This window comes from Anas acuta, chromosome 4 (genome assembly GCF_963932015.1).
Source record: "Anas acuta chromosome 4, bAnaAcu1.1, whole genome shotgun sequence".
In the NCBI taxonomy this organism is placed as follows: Eukaryota; Metazoa; Chordata; class Aves; order Anseriformes; family Anatidae; genus Anas; species Anas acuta.
Window position 1 is genome coordinate 16,225,647 of NC_088982.1, and position 23,584 is coordinate 16,249,230.

Below are 23,584 nucleotides of genomic sequence, written 5' to 3' on the forward strand. Positions count from 1 at the left end.
TTCAGACACACAGTTTAGTTATTATGGTTCATCAACTTATAATGCGTTATTCTAAATGACTGCATTTTCATTCTTTTTTTTTTTTTCCTCCTGTGAAATGAAAAAAAAAAAAAAGATAATGGAGCTAAAAGGAATTACTCACCCTTCATCTCGATCTAACATAATGCTTATGGGCAGCAGGGATAGCAGGAAGATGTTCTTGCGAAGAGATGAACTTGAGCAGCTTTATAGGACAACAACCTAAGAAGAAATGACAAGCCAATACCCACGTTTACTGTTTGTAAATCTGAGCATTGATTCTGCTTTCACAAGTGGCTTTCATCAAATGCAAATCAGAAGCCTGGCATCTGCTTGGGTAACCAGGCAGCCCTGTCCCCCTTTCAGGGGAACAAAAGCCATACAATCAAAGGGTTTTAAAAGGATGGCAAACTTTGTAAGCTAGAAAAGGTTAAAAGTCTGCCAAGGCTTAAATATACCTCTCAGAACTCCCAACTATGAAAGCACTTGTGACCTTTTATGATTTTTTTTTTCCTGTGAAATGTTTCTGTGTATTTGAAACATGATAAAAAGTGACCAAACAGGAGAGAAACAAAGTGCTTATATGTCTCATTTCCCAAATGATTTTCAAAGGTCCAGAAAGCTAACTTATATTAAAGACCATTAAGCTAACTTATATTAAAGACAATTTTATTTATTCTCAGATTTCAAAAATCCTGCTCTGACCAACAGCACCCCAGCTATCACAGCTGGGCCTACCTGCACTCTCTCTGCATCAGCAGCAAATCTCCTTCTGTAAGAATGCACAAAAACTGGCATTCACTCCAAACATAGTATTTCCTCCTCACAGAACTCTCCACTGAGACTGGCACACCCTGGAAAACCATCTGAATCATATTTGGGTAGAGGAAAACACATATTTTAATGTCCTGAAAATTCACAACTATACTTAATTCAGTTCAAAGCATGCATTCCAAGCTTCGGAGAAATTCTGTTGCTTGCCAGACTGTTTCTACTTAAATCTTATGGAAAAATATCTATTGCTAATTCCACATGTATATTTATTGTATAAATAAAGACTTTTGCTGTCTGGTAACAACATACAATAGGAATATAAATAGAAATAAATGTAAAATGCTTAACTAGCTCCTCAGAATATATCCTTCTTATAGCTCTATTTCTCATTTATTTGGGAATATTTACAAAGCTTATCCCAATGACTGTAAAAACAGAAACCAAAGTTAAAGGATCTGAAATGAGCCTAAAGTGTCAGTTTGATCAAATACTCAGATTTTTGTTTAATGATTGACTCCAGATTCCACAGTCCAGAAAGGAACATTTCACACACAAGTTTTAGCTTCATAAGAATACAATTTGTCAATGCTGTTACTAACTAGTTGGAAAATAATTCAGTCCCAGTAATGTCTGAGGGACCCTGCTGCTGTAAGGAAACCACTCTTCATGTTTATAAACAATTTAATTTAAAACAGGTCTTGATTCTAATGGTTGTAAATACAGTCACTGTTTCACAGAACAACCTATGATTTCTTCTGAAGAATTCATAACCATCCCTGGTGTTTAGAGACAACTATAAAGCAAAAGCCGACTTCTCTGTGGCAGAATCAGAACAAAAGATTCAAAGCAATAGGGAGGATTATAGATATATATATGTACAGCATGAACTACATAAATCAAATTACAAAATTCAGTGTTACAAGATGTCGTGGAGCCCAAAAATATAAATAGATCTAAAATCAGATTACATGAAACAAGGGAGAAATCTATTGACAGCTATCAAACATGATGATAGAGGTATAACCTCCAGCTCAGAAGGACAGATTAAAATATACTAGGCTTACCCTAGGATTTTTATCTTTTTAATTTTATGTTTTCAATATCTTTTATTGGCAGGTATCTTTGTCAGATTACTCTAGGAGAAAGCCTGTTTGAAACAAACAACCTTCTCCCTGAAGCACAGAATCAGGTGTTCAAATACTGCAAAAGTAACTGACAAAAACAGAAATAAAAACAAAAACAAACAAACAAAATAAATAGAGGAATGATGATTTAAAATTCAGGATGCAAAAAGAAAACACCAAGTACGAAACAGATTCTGCTATCACTACAAACACAGGAGGTAAATGTCTACTTCGAGGAGAAAACATCACATAAATGCAAAATATGAATGTCGACCACATTCCCAGAGCACAAGTGAAATACAGAAAGGTGTCAAAGCATCGAAAGTAGAAAAGCCAGGGAAATGTAAAGGGATGTTAAAGAGAGCTCACAGCAACCACCACTCCCTGACACTACACGGTGGAGCCGATGGATGCTGCCAAGTGGTGGTCTGCCCAGGGGCAGAGACATCTCTGTCAGAAGCAGATACTGAGCTGGAATCAATACCTGGTATTGAGCTGGCACTTCCATCTAGCCCACTAAGAAATCTCTTAAAGCAATGTGATCAGGAAAAAGAAAAAAAAAAAAAAAAAAAGGTTTGTTATGCTGTTTTTCAGTACAGTATCTTATTTTTGAAGTTCATCTGCACTGACAGCAAAGCTATCCCCACAGAGACCTTTGCTTTAACATTGCAAGACCCTTCTCTTTCAAAATAACAGTGGATATAGTGCATCTATTCAAGTATCTGTTTCAGACACAGAAAAAAGAAATTCTGCGCTGAGTCATTCTCAGAATCATTCTTTCCTTCCCCATGAGCCTTGACAGCTGCAGATACTAGACATAGTTTCCTAAGAAAGACAACAAATAAACTATTTTATTATTAGTCCTGTTAGTCTTGCACAAGCTGTTTTTATCTAATCTAGTCATCTTAATAATAATGAGTCTTCCCAGACACTTACAGGGAAGCACAAAGTGTAAGAGCAAGTGCTAAATGCTGGAGCAGCAGCCTCACTTGCCTCTCATGGCTGTATGAAAACTACCAGCAAATATTCAGTCACTGCAGCTCCTTGGCTAATACGACTCCACACCAGTCTTCTACACAACAATCAGGAATATGGTTTGGCTGAAGATACTCAAAAGAAATTTCGGTACTTCAGGGATGAACTATGTATCTGATTAAACTCCCAGCTTGATGTTCCTTATCTTGGCAGTTCTGAAGGCTGGTATTGTTAGAGATTAGAGTGGTATGCTATGTTTGCTTAAGATAACTATTCAAATGTATCTGCAATGATGCACATTGCACAATAAGGATGATAAATTTTACTAATGCTATCCAAAATGCTGATAGCCTAATGTTAAGTACAGTATCCTTGTTTATTATGTTTATACAAGATAGCCCCACATAACATGAGCACGACACATTGTAATAAAATTGAATATTAATACAGACATTAAACCAGCATGGGATTGCTTTTCACATAATCCTCTGGTTTTAGCTAGATCTCACTTGAAGCTCCAAAATAATTAGATAATACATGTTGATTATCTTTTTCAATATGGGCCAGAGTGTTTGTTAAGTGTTAGTTCCTAAGGACCAATAAAACAATGGGGGTATTTGTGCCTAAAAAAATGTAGAATTCCTCTCCCAGGTCAGTACCTCAAATAACACAGATTAAAGGTTAAAATCCTCCTCCTCTCCTTGGTAGTCTTAATCTCATTTCAAATTCATCCTACTATCAGAACAGTGGCAGTCCTAACCATAAGTTTCTCAAATACTATTCAAACCAAAAACATCAAATATTTAAATTGCATTAACTTCTCACCTTCTCTTCCATAAATATTGTCACTTTCTCCCAGCATATACACAAACACATGGAAACACATTCACATATACAAAACAAATGCTGAAGATTACAGTCTTTTTTTTTTTTTTTTTTTTTTTTTTTTAATGTGAAAGTATAGAGGTACACTCTTACAAATATGAAGCCACCATGGTTTAAAGTCTAAGCATTCAACACATAATTTGTAACTTTAATCAACACATCTCATTTTGCTAATGCATACTGACTGGATGCCTGAGTGCTAATGAGCGTCCCTGAATGCTAATGGCTCTGTGAAACTAGATGGCCTCTAAGCATCGCATGGATTATATAAAACTTATTTGCATCTCAGATTCCCAGCACCATTCAGCTTCACCTCTCTTTGACCTTGACATTTTATAAACCAGGAAAAACAGTTGTGTTATGAAAGAAAAGCCAAAACTAAACTAAAAAAAAAAAACAAAAAAAAAAAAACAGGCAAGGACATATCCATCTAGAATTCATTCAAAACAATTTTCTGAGTTGAATCTTCTCATACAAGAATTTGATCATTGTAAAATATTGTACATCTTATCTCCTCATTCTTTGAACTCTAATGCTTACAGAACACACACTTAGGAATAGTGTAGCCAAGGTATTTCAAAGATCCAAGGCAAGCAAGGAACGTGAGAAGAGGTAACAATTTTCAGAACTGATTGATTTCCCAACAATTAAAGCTATTAAATATATTATATATTACTGCTTATATTACCTTATATTACTATATAATAATAATATATGGTAATATAATAATACGTATATTATAAACTCAATGTAGCTAGAAAATCAGACAGAGTTTGGGGCACACAAGCCCTTCTTCAGGTCCTATCTTATGTATCAAAAGAATATAACCCCTTTCCCCATCATATCACATTTATTTGGTTATTGTCACATGTGCACTGTAATTTTACAAAAAAAAAAATGGGAAGGGAAGGGAAGGGAAGGGAAGGGAAGGGAAGGGAAGGGAAGGGAAGGGAAGGGAAGGGAAGGGAAGGGAAGGGAAGGGAAGGGAAGGGAAGGGAAGGGAAGGGAAGGGAAGGGAAGGGAAGGGAAGGGAAGGGAAGGGAAGGGAAGGGAAGGGAAGGGAAGGGAAGGGAAGGGAAGGGAAGGGAAGGGAAGGGAAGGGAAGGGAAGGGAAGGGAAGGGAAGGGAAGGGAAGGGAAGGGAAGGGAAGGGAAGATTGTGTGGAAGGGCTTGATGGCTAAGATCAAACATAAGAGGGGCATTAGATTATCTATTTTAACCTCAGCAAAGCACGGTATATTTTACTTATAAATTTTAATATGGAACTCAGGATGTGTAGTTGACTCAAATATACCTCCCATGAAAGTTTTTGGTTTTTGATCTGAGGTTTTCACATCATGGAATATGAACACCTTCTCTTCATGTTTGTATTTGCAATAGCTTAATCACTTCATATATTTAAAATTATTTCTAATATTTTCTAATATCCATTATTGTAATATTAGATAATCTAATAATATAATAAAATATTTCTAATAATATTTCAAATTTTTGTTTCCAGATACTATTTTTCATTGCTTTACCTGATGGCAGAACCTGTATGTATATGGAAAAAAAAATAAATGAAAGATATGCTATTCATTCATCCAACTAAACACACCACTCTTGGTTGCCTCATCCAATTTGCCTTTTTTTTTCTTTTTAATATTTATATTTTCTCAGTTCTGCTCTTCTGAATTTTATTTAGTATTTCAACATTTATTAAAAATTACCAACATGACAGATATCTTTATAGCTCTTTAAAGACCATTTGGTACAAATTATGTGAAATTAAAAATGCTTATCCAGTAGTGATTATCTACACCCAGAGAAGTGCTTTCTTATCCTCATGGAATTCAAACATATGGCCCTCCAAGTGCAGAACAGAAACTCTTACTGATTATTTTTACATCTTCTACATCATTATTAAAAATTTCATAGAATCACAGAATCATAGAATATCCCAAGTTGGAAAGGACCCACAAGGATCATTGGGTCCAACTCCCGGCTCCACACAGGTCCATCCAAAAATCAGACTATATGTTTGACAGTGTTGTCCAAATGCTTCTTGAACTCTGGCAGGCTTAGTTATTTAATTATCTCATGTTAGTAAGGAGTCTGTAGCACAACTAGGATTTCTTTGACACCTCATTATCATTAGCTTTGAGTTTCTCCCCTATTGTTCTTGGCTTCTTTATGAGTTTTCTAGATTTTTTATCTTCAAAAATACATACACTATTTATATTTACCAAAATCACTTTTTTTGTAACTATGTAAAATTACAAGTCCTACAGGAAGAGAGCTGAATTCATAAAACTGTCCTAGGGGAACCTATAAAAAGGGAACCTATAAAAATTACTTTTGGATAAGATTGAAGACAAGTTTCTCAGAGATGTAGCACAAAGTATCATGGATTCTTATGTGAAAACTCAGACTGATGTCTGAAACAAATTTCAAATCTTTACAGGACTGAAATTTAAGTATTTTGAGGTCTTCCAGATAATGTCATTGCAGATTCAGGAATCTTAAGACTCCTGTATTAAACATTTATAAAACACAAGCTAGTAATAAAAAAGTGGTGAAACAATTTGTCTCAATATATTAAAGAATACCTTTAGCACATCCTAAACTAAATTGAAACTGCTGTATCATATTCAGCACATAACAACATGGTCTGCTCTGTTTCATGCCCAGGAATAGAGAAAACGCTGTGAGACTTTGCGATTACACTGTTAGACTTCTATTTCTTACAAAGATCATGGAGTGTGATGTTTGTTACAGATGGACTCTGGCATCCTGCTATAACAATGGCAAGAATATATAAAAAAAAGCGATCATGTAAGTAAAAAAATATCTTAGCTGCATGAGTGGTAGCATAGTTCATGCTACATAAGTAAATTAATCAATAAACTAACTGTTAAAGTTCTGGCTGCATTCTTAGCACTTTACAGAACTTTGGTTTTTAGATCACATCACACGACTGGAAAGCAAATAAATAAAAACATCACACTGCAGGTGAGCAGCATAATCTACAAGACTTCCATATCAGTAATAACCAAATAATCAAATAACAACATCTAGGACTGCCAAACACGAGATGTAGATGATTCCCCTTAATACTTCTGGAGCATTACTACAATAAAGCTTTTTAACCAGTCATGGTAGAATAGTATTCTATAAGAAACTACATCAGGCTATGAATTTCTTTTCAGAGTCTAAAATACTTGCATTTCTATTCAATATCTTCTTGAGTTAACAACAATAGCAAAAATATTTAAGAGGCTGAAAAATGTTTAATGAATTTTACAACTTTCAAGTTATTTGTTACTAACTTAATGTGACATAAAAACTTAATTGAAAACTATATTATCAGATATTTAAAGAACTTACTGTTTTAATTAGCTTGAAAGTTTACAGCTGCTTCCCAGCTAATTCCATATTATACACCTCAGTATTTCCCACTTTCCCAGTGAAATCTGTATAGGAAATGGGAAATAGTTTCACTGGAAAAGTGGGAAATAAAAGCCCGTCTAGGTTTCACCTACATCAGACAAGAGCCCAAATGTTTGGCTGGCTTTTGGCTTACTATAAATTGCTGTTGTGGGTTTCATAATCTGAACAAAAGGACCCATTCAGCTACTTTAATCTTCTACCATTTCTGATAACACGTTCAAAGCAGGCAGAAGTTAAATCCTCAGTGCTGTGATCCAGCTGCACCTGAAGCACACCCAGCAGATCGGTGCACTTAATCCAGCTGGAGCTTGCTGGGACACGTGGCAATTCGCATTTCTCAGCCCCATTTTACTTTATCTCAACTCACAGTCAAGTTTGGAGGTGTTTTCTCCCACAGTTACAGCACTTAAGTATTTTAAATGTTAAAAGACAGGGGGGAAAAAAGGAAGGTCAACAGTCATATCATAGGATTATTCAGCTGCTGGGGGAATTAAGGAGAAAAGTGTAGATGACTGCTTGTTTGTGACCAAAGCCCAGTTTATTCTCTGCCTTGATCAACCTTTGTTTGCCAATAGCATTTCTGTCATCTCTTGCTTCAAGCAGCCACCCTCAAACACTAGCTATTGAAGATATTTGAAGCAATTTAACACAAGGCTATTCCAATGTGAATCTAAACTGCAAAGAAATTTTCAGTTTCAGTGAGAGCGCCTGTATTTTCACGTCCCTTGTCTCTTGAGATACAGGTGAGTACTATCTCCACCACTGCTCCAAAAAAACAATGCATAGCTGGTGACAACTGCGTAGAAGTATTCTGCCGATTGTGGTAAGAATTCACTGAGTAGCTTTGTTCTGATGTACCATGAAAAGCAGTTCTTCCAACTCTTATAACTCCTGTTGTAACTTTTTCACAAAGAAGAGCTGCAAAAATTATACAAAATACCCTTGTCCTGCACACTGGGTGTGGGCTATCTCAGTTTGATCACCACCACCTTCTCTGGGCCATGTGCAGAACCACATCCAGAGACTGGTGCAGCCTGAAGGAGATGGAACAAGAGACTTTAAAGCTAGATAGGGCCCACAAATTGTTGTTTTGCCATATCTGTAGCAAAGGCACATGTTGCGTAGGAGTGAGTCATGAAAAATGGAAATATCTTATGTGGGTACTGGTGCCAACATTTTCTAACATGAAATCATGGCCTTTGTGATGCATACAAACCGGAATACTCCAGACCTTATTGAAGTACCGCTGTGGAGAACAGGTCCTAAATATAAGCCTGAATTTGTTCAAATTTAATAAGATTTTTTTTACAGTAGTTTAAGCATCTACTTGAATTTGTATGTTAATTGAAAGCCTGACAAAGCAGCTGTAAATAAGCACAGTATGTGAAAATGCCAGCAAGAAAAATTTCATGTTGGAGTTAACTACCAACACTCTTCAAAAGGCATCCCATTCTCAGTTTTCCTATGTTCCTTTAATATATATATATATATTCAATATATTTTATGTTAAGAAATATATTTTGAATGTTTAATATTCTTTAAACTTATTTTTCATTTTCTTCTAAAAACATTCTTCCCATGCAGACAACCCATGGAGATAAATAAGTCCACACAATTCCCCAGCTAATTTCTGTACAGGTGAGCTATCTTTTAAGCTTTGCTACTGTACACTCAGTACTTATTACAGTAGCCTTCTAACTGGTGCATTATAGCCCCTTGAAACATTTGTGTAGTTCTCATGAAAATATGTAAAACTAAGCTTTACCTTGTGTGGCTGACAAAATGAAGCTTATCCTTATATTATTAATCCTATTATGTCTAATAACAGCTTTAGAAACTACTGTGCAAATATCTTAAAATAACTCCATATATCACATTTTAATCCTGCTTTAACACAGCCTTTTACCAAGGAAAAGAAATCCTATTAATGATTCCGATAACTTTGTGATATACAGAAATAGGTGCTGTCTTCAGTCAAACCCTTCTCCATTTCCACTTGAGACCTGAAATAGAATTAAGGACCCGGGTGAAACTCTGGCGCTGTAACCCACTGACACATGAAACACCTCTGCAAAACAAGGTACCCCACCACACTACTTCTGCATGACATGTGTTAAGCTGTCAGAGCTTTTGGGAGTTGTGTTTGCACCATTTGGATGTGACTGCATTACAGGAATACCATAATTAAAACAACTTCTTTGTCTGTTTAGTCTGTAAAACATAAAAGCTTTATGGTTAAAATAATATAACCTGCGTAATTCTGTGCACGTTTATTCTATAGAATGATAACATGAAATATTAAATAAGTTTTTGGGATACTTTGCCTGATTTTGACCTAACTTTTAATTTCTAGTCAAGTCTTATTAAAACAATGGAGAAAATATGAGCAAATTCCTATGTTTTAGCCCTTCATTATTATAATTTTCCATAAATTTACAATTATTTTTTTAAATCTTAATGACGTATATTTTCTTACCAATTTTGAAATTAATTTTTAAGATATTCTCATTTCTTAAAAAAAAAAAATAATAATTCATCACATTCTTACTTTGTAATGTCAGTTAACCCAAAGTTAAAAAAAAAAAAAAAAAAAAAAAAAAGTTGCATCTTAGCAGAAGTATGGGGTCAAATCAATCTTTTTTACATACAAAAGGGAACCTAGGTAAAAAGAAAACTCTCAGCTAAGGTTCTTATAGATGACCAGTAATTTTTCTGTTGTTTTGCACAAGGTATTTTCTCCCTTCCATCCCCATGAAATGGGCAGATCATTAGCTAACATCAGTTAGTCTGACCTCAGGCATTACTGATCACATCCCTTGATCGGTAAACCCCAGACTGCAAAAGATGCATCTCTTCTCCCTTCTAACTGGAAATTAGCATAGCAGGCATGCCAGAATGTTATTTCTAAAGCAAACACACATTATTGGTTACAAATACACCTCTGTGAGTATTTTGATGCAAAGTTCATGGCCCCGTAAAGAAGAGATGACAACATAAACATAGTACAGAAAGCTATGCACTGCTTTAACCTCTATGACTTTGCACATTCAAATTACAGTGCCATGGCTTTAATCAGTCATTTCTCACAGAACCACAGAATTACAAAACAAGACCAATCCCCACTGTAGTTTAACTTAAAAGAAGCATGAAAAAGATTGTTTGTGAAATGGCTGTTCTCCTGATCAATAGCAGAACTTCCAACCAGCAAAACACCTTCCTTCTCTGAAGTGGGTAAGCACTAAACTACTGCTGACCTATAGGCTTTACAGCAAACCACTCTGAGCCTGATGTAAGGCTGGGCTGGGGACAGCTGAACTGCAGCATCTGGCATCATTCTGGGCTCACAGGGTCAAGAGAGAACAACAGGCAAGAAAGAGAAGAAAGCAAGAAAGTCTCCAATAAGAAATTTTCAGAAGGGATTGACTATGCAGTGCATTGCCTTCATGAATCTAATTTATCTATTGTACAGTCACTCTGCAGCTTTCTCTGAATCTGAAGCATTGCATCTTTTGACTTCCAGTTTATTTAAGCCAGCATGCTTCCACGGATCCAGCTTGACATTGATTTTTCAGCTATGTGATATGGAAAGCCGATTCAGCTACAATATTGTCAAATTATTATTATTATTATTATTATTTGTCACATGGTATTTTACAAAATTCTCAAGCAAGAATGTGCAAGAGTTGTTTAAAACACACATTTTGCCAAGGGGGAAACAGTGGTTGGTTCTGCAAAGGAAAAAATGTCACATGGCTGAACGCATTCTCTCATTATTCCCAGAAGCTAAAGGAGTAGCTAGAGGCAGAAAACTGACAATAATTATATTGCCTAGAAACTGACAGCACACATAAATCTAGTGTATTAAGCCTTTATTCATTGATTTACTTTCCAAAGCTCATTTCAGCATTAGCCCAGAAGTAACGCTGTACAAGACACTGGTCTTCAGTTTAAGGGGAATTTGGGTAAATTTTTCTTCCACATACTGTGATAATTAAAGTTTTGTATGGTTGCTCTCTCTGTCCTGTGGCAACCTGAATTGCTATGATTTTTGGCTGCAATTTTCTTTCTTAGTAGATTGTCGGTAACACATGAAAGAGAAAGCAGGCGTGCTTAAAGAAAGAGTAATTCAGCCCTTGCTGAAATTGTTGTAGGCAGAGTGTAAGCCTGCAGTGCTGGCAAGATATCTATTCAGTCCTGAATGTCTGTTTATGTCAAATCACAAGAGCATAGTGCAAGCAATCTAGACCCAGCAGGAATCTTTTACTGAACTAATTTTGATATAACACTGAAAAATCAAAAATTAGAGATATATCTGTGAGGGAAAAGTAAAGATTGGTGATGCCACAGAAAAAGTGTTAGCACAGGACTAGCAGACTGACACATACATGTTCCTGTAATTATCTCACAGGCCAGCAAATTTTAAAATTAATTTCTCTTTATTAAGTACCAGATCAAGCCTGCACTATTACCATTCCTTCAGAAACAGCACATCGCTGTTGGGTTCCTGGACGGAGGTGAGGAGCAGACCAAAAAAGGAAAACAAAACAAAACAAAAAGCTTAAAACTTCCCACACTTATTAAATCAGCATTACTATTTTGCTTCTGTTTATTGCTTAGAGGTGCCCCTCAGTCTTAGTTGCTTGAGTAAACATTATACCAAAGGTATAAACAGATTACAAATGCAATTAAAAGTTTGGAAAGATGTTCTATCAAATTAACCTATGATTTACCTATGATGTTTCTTTTTTTTTTTTCTTTTTTTTTCTTTTTTTTTTCCTCAGAGTTTTGAGCATGTTGGTATGCATTTACTTTATTTTGGATAACTTATCATCTGTATGCTACCATATCATTTAATGTCATTTCAAAGGCAGAAAGCATATAAAGAATTGCAACACTTCTATAGACACATACACATGATATTCTATGTGAACAAGTAAAATGTGTCATCTCTTGTAGTGATGATTAATGTTTATTAATAATTTTTTTCGCTACAAATTTCAAGATCTACAGTCTTCTTCAAATGATGTTAGCAAGTTTGCATATTGCTTATTGCACGCTAAGAAAACAAATCAAACAAACAAACACAAAAGGCACAGTCGTGAAGTAATTACTTCGCAATTTTAAGGACTGTTAACTCAGATTAATGCCTATGTTATACTATTTCTTAATTGTGATAGACACCTTCAGGCTTTCTTTGAAACTGTGAGCTCTGGAGACATTTTTATTCTGGCTGCAGACATCCTATATCCACTCATCCTGCTCAGGGAGACAGTTTCCATTTTTTTTGCTTCCAGGAGAGTTACCTGGGTGTGCGCATGGTAAACCACAAAGCAGATCTTTTGCTCTTTTAAGGGACAGAACAGATATTAATCTTGCATTCAGCAAATGTTTAGTAAATCTAGAGTCCTGAAGCACAGGTGAAGGGAAAGAGACTTGAGGGACTCACAAAGACATCAGCCAAGCATGGGGATGGCATTTCCAGGTCAATCCTTCCCTCCTGCATCCTGCTGCAAGTTGTTCTCTGGTAAGAGGACCACAAAGCACACTTAGCACGTGCTGGGTGGACTGTCCCAATCAATGGCCTGTGGGGAGAAAAAGCAGCTTGAAAGTAATCCTCTTCCAACAAACTGCCTAGGCACCCCAAGTCCTGCAGCAGCTCTGCTACTCCTTTTCCATGTCTGGCATGATAAAAGATGCAGAATTCTTTTGCCAGTATAGCCACACGAAGAGCAGTGGTCTGTTTGTAGTAAGGTCCAAATTTTCTGCTGCTCAAACCAATCTGGATAATGTCAGATAACTCAAGTCTATACAAAGGAGTATTTCTGCAGAATTCAAAGGAGTCTTTAGCAATGACACACTGATCAAGACCAAGTTCTGCATATTCCTGATTAAAGAAAAAAAAAAAAAAGTGGCCTAAAGTTGCCTAATAGTTCACTGAGAAATATGCCGTATTTGCAGTTTGCATTTTTATATTTTTAGGGAAAGCTCTGAAACAGATTTTCAGCTTTGAAGACTTTCTGTCTTCAACTCTGTGACAGAATTACTGCACTTCTTCTCACTGTACCTACAGTCTGTATGGAGCAAGAACAAAAAAAGATATTTCTATATTTCTTCTTCTAGGAAGGAAAGAAAGGAACTAAATAGACAACAGAGAAACAAATGAACAAAATGAGAAATAACAGAACAAACCAGCTCTGGTATTCCCTACTCTCTGTAACTGAATATTAACTTTTTTATTTCAATTCTTAGAGGATCTACTATGACTAATACACCTAAATATCCTAATACAGTAGCCTCAAATCATGCCCCAAGAACTTTCTGGGAGATAAAAGCTTAATAGTAAGGAAAAGGAAGTCACAATAGCATATACTCTCTATTAAACTTCAACCTACTCTACAAAATAGTTAAAAGATCCCTGTTCTAGCACCAATTAAACCAACTTTGATGGAGCATTCACTGTTGTACTCTATTGCTTAAATAATTCTTAGTATGCAAGTAGTAAAATAATCTGTTGTGTACTACTTGCACATTGCCTGCGGGTTGTGAGGAAGAAAAAAATGCCACAAGTATTTTGTCTCACTTTTATTAAAATATGTTCTCCTGATTAACTATTTTCAAGCAATTACTTTCTCCGTATCATGCATGGAAGACGTTTTAAATTGAATTTTGAAGGGGCAAGATTATTTTGGCTGTATATGTGCAGTTTAATCCCACAAAATACAGTGTCTCCACACAGTCCTTAGCAATTTACACCTCTCACTGCTGAAGTACAGAAAAATTTTGCGTGTCTTAGTGACAGGTACTGAAGAATCACAAGATTACTCTATCGCCATGTGATAGCCAGGCACAACCCACAAGGAATGTTTTTTGTTCCAATTCTAAACATTACCCCTCTGTTGTAGGCTGAAAGATGCCTGCTAGACCTGCCAAAAATCTCTCCCTTCCTATTCCAATGTTTTTTTGAAGTGTAGTGTTGTCTATATTGTCTATAAATAGTTTCCATATATCTACCACAAGAAAGGAGGGGTGGAATACATGTGGCATAATGTGGGTAAATCCCTTTTGTCTAGGGAGACTCTACAAGAGGTTTAACTTTATTAATCCCTCTTACCAGAAAAGGCAACTCCCCAATATCCATTCTTTTCCTTTCTCTACTCCCTTCTCCTTTTGCAGAGTTCCTTAGCCTTAACTCTTGACAGTCAAAAATAAAACACAAGTCTGTGAGAAGAGCCCTACCTCCTGAAGCTCTCCAGCAATGACCTACAGACTTTGCTAGATTACAGCTGACAACCCTGAACAGAAAAGAGAAGCAAGCAAATTCAATGACTTTAAGGAACACTACCACTAACTGTGCTGATCTTCTACTATTTAAACAATGTCAGTAAAGTTGATAACAGTGGAAAAATTAATATAAACACCAGCAGGAGCGTGAAGTATTAAAAAAGAATACACAGTGTTGCGACACAAGATGAAAGATCTTTAAGAGAGAGAAAGAGATCATATATATAGCATTTTGCTGCTGGGTGAACGTAAGAAAACTAATACTTTTACCTACTGTGACTAAAAGACTTTCTGAATTTGGTTGTAATTTGGTGCAATATTTTTATTATACAAACAAATATGTTTATATTCTATTTTTTCTCATGTTTTACACTTAGCAGATTGTAAACGTACATTATTTTAATATTTCAAGCAATCTGTGGATTGTCAGCATTCAGAAAAACTCTGAGGAAAACATATATTGGAAGAGCATTTAAATCCTATGACAATATATTAATCACTATCACTGTCTTCCTCCTATGCTATGAAGGGGGGAAATCACATCCTAAAGATGATTAATCTTTTGAAATGAAGAAGAAAAGCTTGTTATATTTTTTTGCTCAGCTATCTCAGAATCAATAATTAGCTCAACAGACAAGTTGCAGCATTTCTTGGTAAAACAGATGGGAATTTTTCCATGTATATGTTTCTCTTACAGGAAAAGATAATTATTTCAGTCACAATTAAATTCCTCACCAATTATTTTGGGGTTTTACGGCATTTTCCTCATTTCCTCTCTCTCTTTTTTCATTTAACAAAAAAGAAGAAAAAAGTGCACAACAATCTTTCCTCAGACATATTTTTTTACTGTTTTCTTTTTTTTTTTTTTTTTCCTGTTGTTTAAATTATTTAGAGAATGGCTGTTTATATGACAATTGGTGATGTTATTTTTGTAGCTGTAGCAGAACTACCCTGATAATATCATCGTCAAAGAATTCTGCTTCAGGCGTGGACTTCCAGGACATCTTGAAGAAAGCTTCTTGCTTTGGTTCCATCTAACTTATCAGTGACCAATGAACCTTTGGTCATGAATTATTGCTTTGGCCATGAATTATTGCTTAGTGTATGCATATCAAGTTACATAAATTAAGTGTCCACTTAAAACCTCCTCAGCACTCTGGCTTTGTTTGCCTCCCCACATACTTTTATTACCATATGATATATAAATTAAAGTCTTGGTTTTGTAATTAATAAATATATGCCTACAGGGTGGCATTTAGGTGGATCTGATTATTAGCAATTAGATCAGCAGTTTCCGTATGCTGCACAGTAGCATAGCAGAACTCATACAGCTGGCCCAGCATATTACTGCCAAAGCCAACTGAGCAGAATGATGGTTCATCAATAACTAAACAAGTGTCAGGGCAATGAAAAATCTGAGTTTCCCACAAAGTGATAGTACCCAAGTAGGACTTAACTTTTCTGTATTGTTTTGAGATGGTCTAGAATCAGAACTGTGACCATGCAAACACTACAAAATACAACTAGAAGAAAAAACGCATGGCATAGGGAGTATTGAAGCCCTTTAAGTCTCTAAGAAACAAAGTCGAAGAAGAGCCCATCCATCTCTAGATCCCCAGATCGATATCTAGATCTATCCATCTCCAGATCCCCAGCCCCCTGCTTTCCCACCAAGCAGTTTTAGGAAAGATTAGTCTGGAGCAAGGTAAGGAGTTACTGTTGTATGCTATGAAAAGAACTTGGGGCTAGTAATCAAACTGAAGAGCTATTGGTAGTGCCTCCTGCACTCCTCTAATTCATTGCATGCTCGATCACACTCATCCTGTCTTCACACTGCCATGAGCTCCATTCACCTGCAGACATAACAAGTGAGATTTTCGGATTGTTAGGTAAATATAAAGGTTGTTTGGAACCATGGCTTTGTCACTTCAGCAATTTCATGTCCATTCATGTAGTTTAAGGATCCCAGTTTGAGGGAGAATAAAGGCTTAAGGGGCAGTGCTAGAGGGCAGTTTTAGCCTCATAGAACAGGCTATAATTTACATTTATCTCAGTCTGACAAGGCAGTGTGTGGCAGGGCAAGGAGATGTTGCTGCCTCTCTCTCAAGCTACTGATAAATGAGTGATGGTTAAAGAATTACTAACAAAGTAACAGAGCAGCTTCTAGCCTGAGGGACTAGATGCGGAGAACTTCACCTGTGATCTAATCATCCCATGTTAAATTGTTCCTTTCACAACTGTAAGCCATCACTCCTGACACCAGCAGATCTGCTAAATAATGGATTTTGCTAACTACTGCAGCTTTTCTCTCTCTCTCTTTTTTTTTTTTTTCTTTCTTCTTTTTCTTTTTTCTTTTTTTTTTCTTTTTTTTTTTTTTTTTTCTTTGTCTGAACCACATCCCCTGCCCTGAGAAAACCATCTGGTTCAACCACAGGAGCACAGACAGCTCCTTCAGAGCACAAGACATGGCACCAGAATGCAGTGCAGCTGTTTGCTCAGCGGGCACAGCAGACATGCCGCTACCACCCGATCCTACATGGCCAGCGATAACATGATGTAACAGAAGTAACATAGAAATATCTGATCCAAACTAATTGGTTCAAAGGCTTGCAAGTTCTCCCATGGAGACCCCCAACAGATTCTTTTCTCTGCTCCCACTCCTTATGTGTCTGACAACACCAATGGAACAATCTCTGTCTGTTCTCAGACAGAGAACAGATTTTCAGCACCAATTTCACATCATACTTGACACCACATCACATCAGTATTTCAGTTTCCCTCTTCTCAGCAGGCAGAGCCAGAAGCACATTTCCATGCTGCCAAATCTCTCTGTGTAGCTTTGTCCAGCACTCCAAGGGGAACCATGAGAATGAGAGAAATGAAGAGGACAGCATGTGAACAAACTCAGTTGAAGGTCACAGTTAATATGGCTTATGATGGTGTGGCCGAGGAGAGTAGGCCAGAAGCACCCCAAATAGTTTAAAGACTGAAACAATGTAAAAAGACCAACCCAGATTAAAAAAAAAATATTCCTGTTTTTCAAGGGCCAGCATTGGTGCATAGGCTATAACTCCCACTTTAGCTCAGAGTCAATCCCTGCCCCTGAGATGACAGTTTACAGCCAATGGATGTATTCTGTTCCTATTTATTTGGCATGTGTTTTGAACCTATGTTTCTTATCTGTGCTTCTCTTTTATTCCTCCAGAGAAAAGGAAAAACAAACAACTTTTCCTGACAGTCTGTAATTAGAGAAGTGGGTAGTGTTAATGGGAATTTCTCATTATCAATTTACAATCTGAATAAAAACTTCAGTGCTACCAATATCTTTTTTATTTGTTTGTTTTTCTACACAGAGGTGTCTGAATTCCTACATACTAATGGAAACACTGGCTTTTTAGTCCTCGCTCCATCCAGCTACAGATCATGTGGCTGACAGTTAAATGGCCAATCTTCAGATCCTGCCTGACGTTCCTGTGGCTTTGGTATGCCCCAGGATGTAGGTCACCGTCAGTACACAGCCTTTCTCAGATCCTTTGCTCCCATGATGCATTTAGATGATGGTGCATTAACGTGACACTCTTTCAGAATAGAAGTTGTGAGATATAAAACCTGTTTCCTACATAAATGATTTTTAATCTGTAATTTCCATGACTCTTGACATCCGCCATCACATGAATACATCTTCTTGCTTTATTCTCAACAGAAAGACAGATTGTAGCTATCTCCACTGCCAGTACTCATCTCATCATCTTTAAATGGCTTTATTCCTGGTTTCCAGAGGTGCAAAAGGGACTCTCAAGGAGCAGACATTGTTGTTTTGGTTTGGTTTTGTATAGGAAACACTGAAAAGCAGAAAGCTCCTAGGATTAGGAAGCCTTGCACCTCATGTCATATATGGTCACATCATTCAATACTTCTCATAAATTTAACAAGCTCCATCCTGAAGCTAGGACTACCTTTTGCCCTTCTCTAATCCCACTAAGAAGGCTGTTCCTAAACCTTGTGTCTCTAAGGACCAAAACCTTATTCTAATTTCTAGGTTGACCCTAAGACTGTTTAGTAGCAAAGTGTAAGAATGCTAAAAATGTAAGAACTAGCATACTAAACCAAAAACAAAGTCCATCTGTCTTGGCACCTTGTTTCCAATATGAGGCAGTATAAGACATTTGGAGAGTTCAAGAATTAAGTACGAAAAGAGGAAGGAAGACTGTGATAGCAATTAGACACTAACTTGAAATGCTCTTTGAAACTGCACCCAAAATGAAAATTAACTGAATAAGCAAATTTTCTTTGGTTCTATTCCCTTCTGATCAGCCTAAGCATCTGAGAAGTATGGCAGGTAAGAAGATTACAGGTTCATTATTACCATTATTATTATTTAAATCTAAGTAGAGTACATAGCTCAGGTTGAAACTTGACATATGATAGAGTGGGTTTTGTTTGTTTGTTTGTTTTTGTTTTTCCTGGGTTAATTAAAACTAGTCTGTGTTATAGTATGAATGTCTGACCAGACTGGGTGACAGCAGAGGCCATGAAACTATACTTAGTTATAGATTAGGACCTACAGAGTATACAAATATAAATAGAAACACCTTTTTTTTTTTTTTTTTTTTTTTTTTTTTTTTAAGATATTGTGGGTAAACATGCCTAAACTTAGTGCCACTGGCCAAGAAGAATCACAGAAGTAAACCCAATATTGTTAGAATTTGTTTCAAAACCTGTAAGATCAGCTGGTTGTAAGTTACCTGAATGTCTTCAGAATAATGGGAAGAATTGAAGGGAGGCTGAACTTCATCTCTTAGATCCTTGAAATAAAAGACGTAATTGGGCAACTGTAGAGGTATAACGTAGAGGCTGCTATCATTAAAATAAACCTGGAAATAATGGAGAATATAGACAGTGGAAGAAGGCTGTGGAGGAAAATAGTAGAGGTGTATTTGTCTTTCAGTTTGAGAGTGATCCTGGACTTTATCTTCCATTTTCCACACCCCTTCCCATTAATCAATTAACTCTTTAGGTCCTAATGTCCCAATCATAGTCATTATCCTTTCTTCCTTACTCACTCCTTCCACTAATTCCTCCTTACACCTTCCCCACAGAAATTGTGATTGCTCAGAATAACAGGAAAGAAGATGCTAATAGTGGAAAGAATGATATTTTTAATTTTTGCAGTGATGTTACAGGTATTCCAACTGCTGGCATGAGCAGACAGATGTAGAATTCAAACCCACTTTTTTCCCCTAGGTTCAATCAGATGAGGCACATCCAGGGGGCATTTCAATCACCTATATCATCACAAGGAACATACACATACCATGCATTTCTTTGCAGTCTAATGCATAGCTACTTTGCATTCCATTAAAAAAGTCTATTTTTACTTTACCCTGTCTGTTTTGAGCTGGGTTGGGCAGAACCTTCTTAAGGAAAGGAAGTTTGCACTTTTCTTAGGAAATACTGGGCATGCCCAGGCTGGGCAGGACACATGAAGAACAGATAAATGATAGAAAGGTGGGGAAGATCCTGGAGATTCAGTGGACCTAGACTGAGTCACAATCCAGGCAGACTATTAGGGAACAGAAGCAAAGAAAAAGCCTCAACCTCCAAGGCCATGGTGGATAGAGAGTAACTTAGTCAAAACATTTTGTTTGATGACATTAATGTTCTTTCTCTTCAAAGGTTACAGTCTCTAGTGTGTAATTTAATAAAATGAAGTTTAAAGGATCAGAAGTCCACATATGGTGCTGCTTTTAGGGCCTCAGCTTGCAACACTGGAGGCTATTTTCTCAAAAGTGTGGGTGCCTTTGAGACCCTGCACAGAAGATGGGTAGTGAAAGAGGGAAAAGCAAATTTTCAAGAATCACGTTCTTAGGAAAAGAATGAGATACGTTGCCTTGACTTGAATTTGGGGTAAGCACATTTTCAACATAACAATCACTTGGGAAGTTTTTTGTTTGTTTGTTTGTTTTGAAGGTTAACATCTCATTTTATACTGTAATCCAAACAGCAGCAAAATATGTAGCCAATAGGTAGCAGATAGCATTGTCCTTTCCTACTCATTTTTAATGGTTGGAGAACCTTCTTATCAAAATGGTGGAGTGTCATTTCGCATATGAAATACATGCAGTTGTGCATTATTACAAGGGGGAAAATTAGCAACATATGATAGCCTTGTTTATTCAGGAAATTAAAATCCAGGGTTAAAATGTTATCTTTTCTGATTGGAACAGGTAAACTGCTTCTGTCACCTGTCTGACATTTTCAACTGTATTGGAGACTGACCAAGTTATATGTGTTTTTTTGTTGTTGTTGTTTTGTTTTTTGTTTTTTGTTTTTTTTTTAATGTTTGTGTAAAGTACACGTGGAGTCTTGGTTCCCTTAAACCAGAAAGAATCAAGAGAATAAAAGACCTTGTTAACATGCATGCATGTTTTGGCTGACTCTTAAATCAAAATTAATCTCTTTCAAGCTTTCTTCCCCCTTTTGGCCATAAATTCATGGTATGTTTGCATCTTTACATAGAACTTTCTGTATGATGTATAATGTTCTGTATGATCTTTCTGCATGATGTTGATACTCTCACACCAAAACACACTAAATTACTGATAGTACAACCATAATTTTTCTTTGTTACTCAAAAGTAAAACAGGAGTGTTATATAGCTCATCCTCTTGCCTTACAACAGTGTTTGGAGCTCATATTTTTACCTTCATTTTGAAGAGTAAATCCCCTCTATGTCATGCGTTTGATTTTCCCACTTCAGTCATCTGTTTTACCCTAGTTTTCAGTATCACCATCATCCCCTAGCACCCTAACACTGCTCACACTTCTCCATTAGAATAAGCTGTGCTCTAAAACACCAGCATTAGTTCACCCACACAAGAGAATCTCTCTTGTTAACAGTTCCACTTTGCTCAGCAATCCAAAGCAACCTATAATCACAGCAGTTAGAATCATGCCTCACATAAAATGTTTTTGAATGAGATCTCAAAAAAATTAATAGGACAAAGAATAATAAGTTTAACAATGAGTAAGTGGAACAAAATACTTAATATCAAATCTCCCCCTTTTTTCCTGCTGAACTTCAAAATTACCCTGTAAATGCCACCCTCAGTGAAAATCATTATAAGAAAAGAACCTCTAAACATTAAGTATTTTCCTAATCGTAGCATGTTTAGGTGCATTCAGAGTCTCTGCATGAAACCCACAGAATGCAACCATGCACAAAGTAACTACTTTGTTTAAATCTGTTCCCTATGGACTAAAAGGAGGCTCAGGGGAGACCTTATCATGCTTTACACTCACCTTAAAGGAGGCTATAGCAAGGTGGTGGTCAGTCTCTTCTCCCAAGCAGTAGCTGATAAGACAAGAGGAAATGGCTTTAAGTTGTGCCAGGAGAATTTTTAGGTTGGATATCAGGAAAAATTTCTTCAATGAAAGGGTTGTGAAGCACTGGAACAGGCTGTCCAGGGAAGTAGTTCAGTCACCATCCCTGGAGGTCTTCAAAATTGTGTAGATGTAGTGCTTAGGGGCATGGTTTAATGGTGGCCTTGGCAGTGCTGGGTTATTGATTGGACCAGATGATCTTAGAGGTCTCTTGAACCTGAATGATTCTATGATTCTGTGACTATAGTACAGGTGAAATTAACACGTGAAGTGATGGAATGTAACTCAAATTTGTTATAGCTTTCAGAAACCCTTCTTCCTGAAGGTACCTACCCAAGTCATTTTGTTGCAGCAGAAGTACCTAACAGTAGATGCAACTAATATCTCTTTCTGAATCAGAATTATCAATTTAAACTCCAGAACTAGAATGCAAAAGAACAGGAGAAGCATTCCTTTACCTGAATTCCAATGTTTTTGGCAAATTAGTAACTGGAAGTCTGATGTTTGCACTTGATCTTGAAGGTCTTTTCCAGCTTAAACGATTCAATGATTCTAAGTGTGAGAGTCAAGGAGAAGATGCTCATTTGAAAATTCATCCCACAATGGAAATGAAGACTGAGCATTTCATGAGTGTCAATTCCTGTTTTTGTTGTTGTTCATTTGTTTCTTTTTGTCCCCCCCACAAACAAACAAAAAGCAAACAGTATTTTAAAAGGCATCAGACACTCATGAAGGAATTAATTATTGCCTGAAAACAACAACTACTCTCTTGATGATGATTTTAGCCACTCCTGTTGCTTTGAACTTAAGTATTTTGTTAACTGGTGGCCAACAACTACACGAGCCATCCACCTTGATATGCTTGAAGCTTTGCTTCACCTGCAGTTCATACAACACTCAGCCTTTGCCAGCTGTACCCAGCTTCTGGTGAGTAGCCTACAGCCAGAGCTTGTAAAGTGCCTGAGTGCTTCCACACAGGGTTTTTTATCACCTGATGACTATGAGGGCAAACACTGCTTTGCACTTCCTAATAAACACTAGGAAAAAATGTTTTGAGTGGATATATGACTGCTTGCAAGCTACATAGTTTCTTCATCATTAATAACATCTGCCTTCCTCTCCATGGATTTTCCACATGATATTCAGGCATTCTATACAGCATTCAAAATATTTCTGTGTTAATACAACTCACATACCTCTCTGTACCAGCACAAAAAGGACAGAACCCCCTGTAAAGCGTGTGCACACCAATTCTCACCATATCTTTTGGAGAAGGATGCGGTGCAAGCCGTGGGCTTGCTGCCTGCCCTGTGAGGGATCTGGCTGGGGACTGCCCTGGCCCAGCCTGAACTGACTCTGTCTCACTCTGGTGCTGCTAAAAACTGCTTGGGCTTGTGGATACACTTGTGGGGGATGCCAAAAGGGGGAACAGGTGTTTATGAGGTGGAGTGTGGCCTGTGGGACACCCCTAACGGGCTGGGACTAGGGCCCTTACAGCCTACTGAACAAATCCAAGCTGAGTGAATGCAGCAGTGAAAGTACAGAAAGCTGAGACTGGGGAGGGGGAAAGATACTCTTTTTTAGTCTTCCATGTAGCCTCGTTCTGCTAACAGCATGGTTCCTGCACACATGGACTATACAGATAATGAAAAAGATAACACTTTGGTTGAAGATGGGCCTGCAAACAGGAAGTTTGGGGTGTTTTTTTGTTT

At 36.9% G+C, this 23,584-nt stretch overlaps 1 long non-coding RNA gene across 3 annotated transcripts; it reads right to left on the reverse strand.

Moving 5' to 3' along the window:
• Positions 1 to 142: 142 nt before the first annotated feature.
• Positions 143 to 22,703, reverse strand: LOC137855205 (uncharacterized). Of its 3 annotated transcripts, none has more exons than XR_011095592.1 (4): positions 22,331 to 22,703; positions 21,792 to 21,843; positions 12,655 to 12,790; positions 143 to 240 (listed from the first exon to the last, which is right to left on the reverse strand). It is a non-coding gene; the product is annotated as an uncharacterized lncRNA (long non-coding RNA). The 3 variants fall into 3 exon arrangements; XR_011095591.1 differs by lacking the exon at positions 143 to 240 and adding an exon at positions 8,764 to 9,211 and having other exon boundaries at positions 22,331 to 22,702; XR_011095590.1 differs by lacking the exon at positions 143 to 240 and having other exon boundaries at positions 11,588 to 12,790; positions 22,331 to 22,696.
• Positions 22,704 to 23,584: the final 881 nt, after the last annotated feature.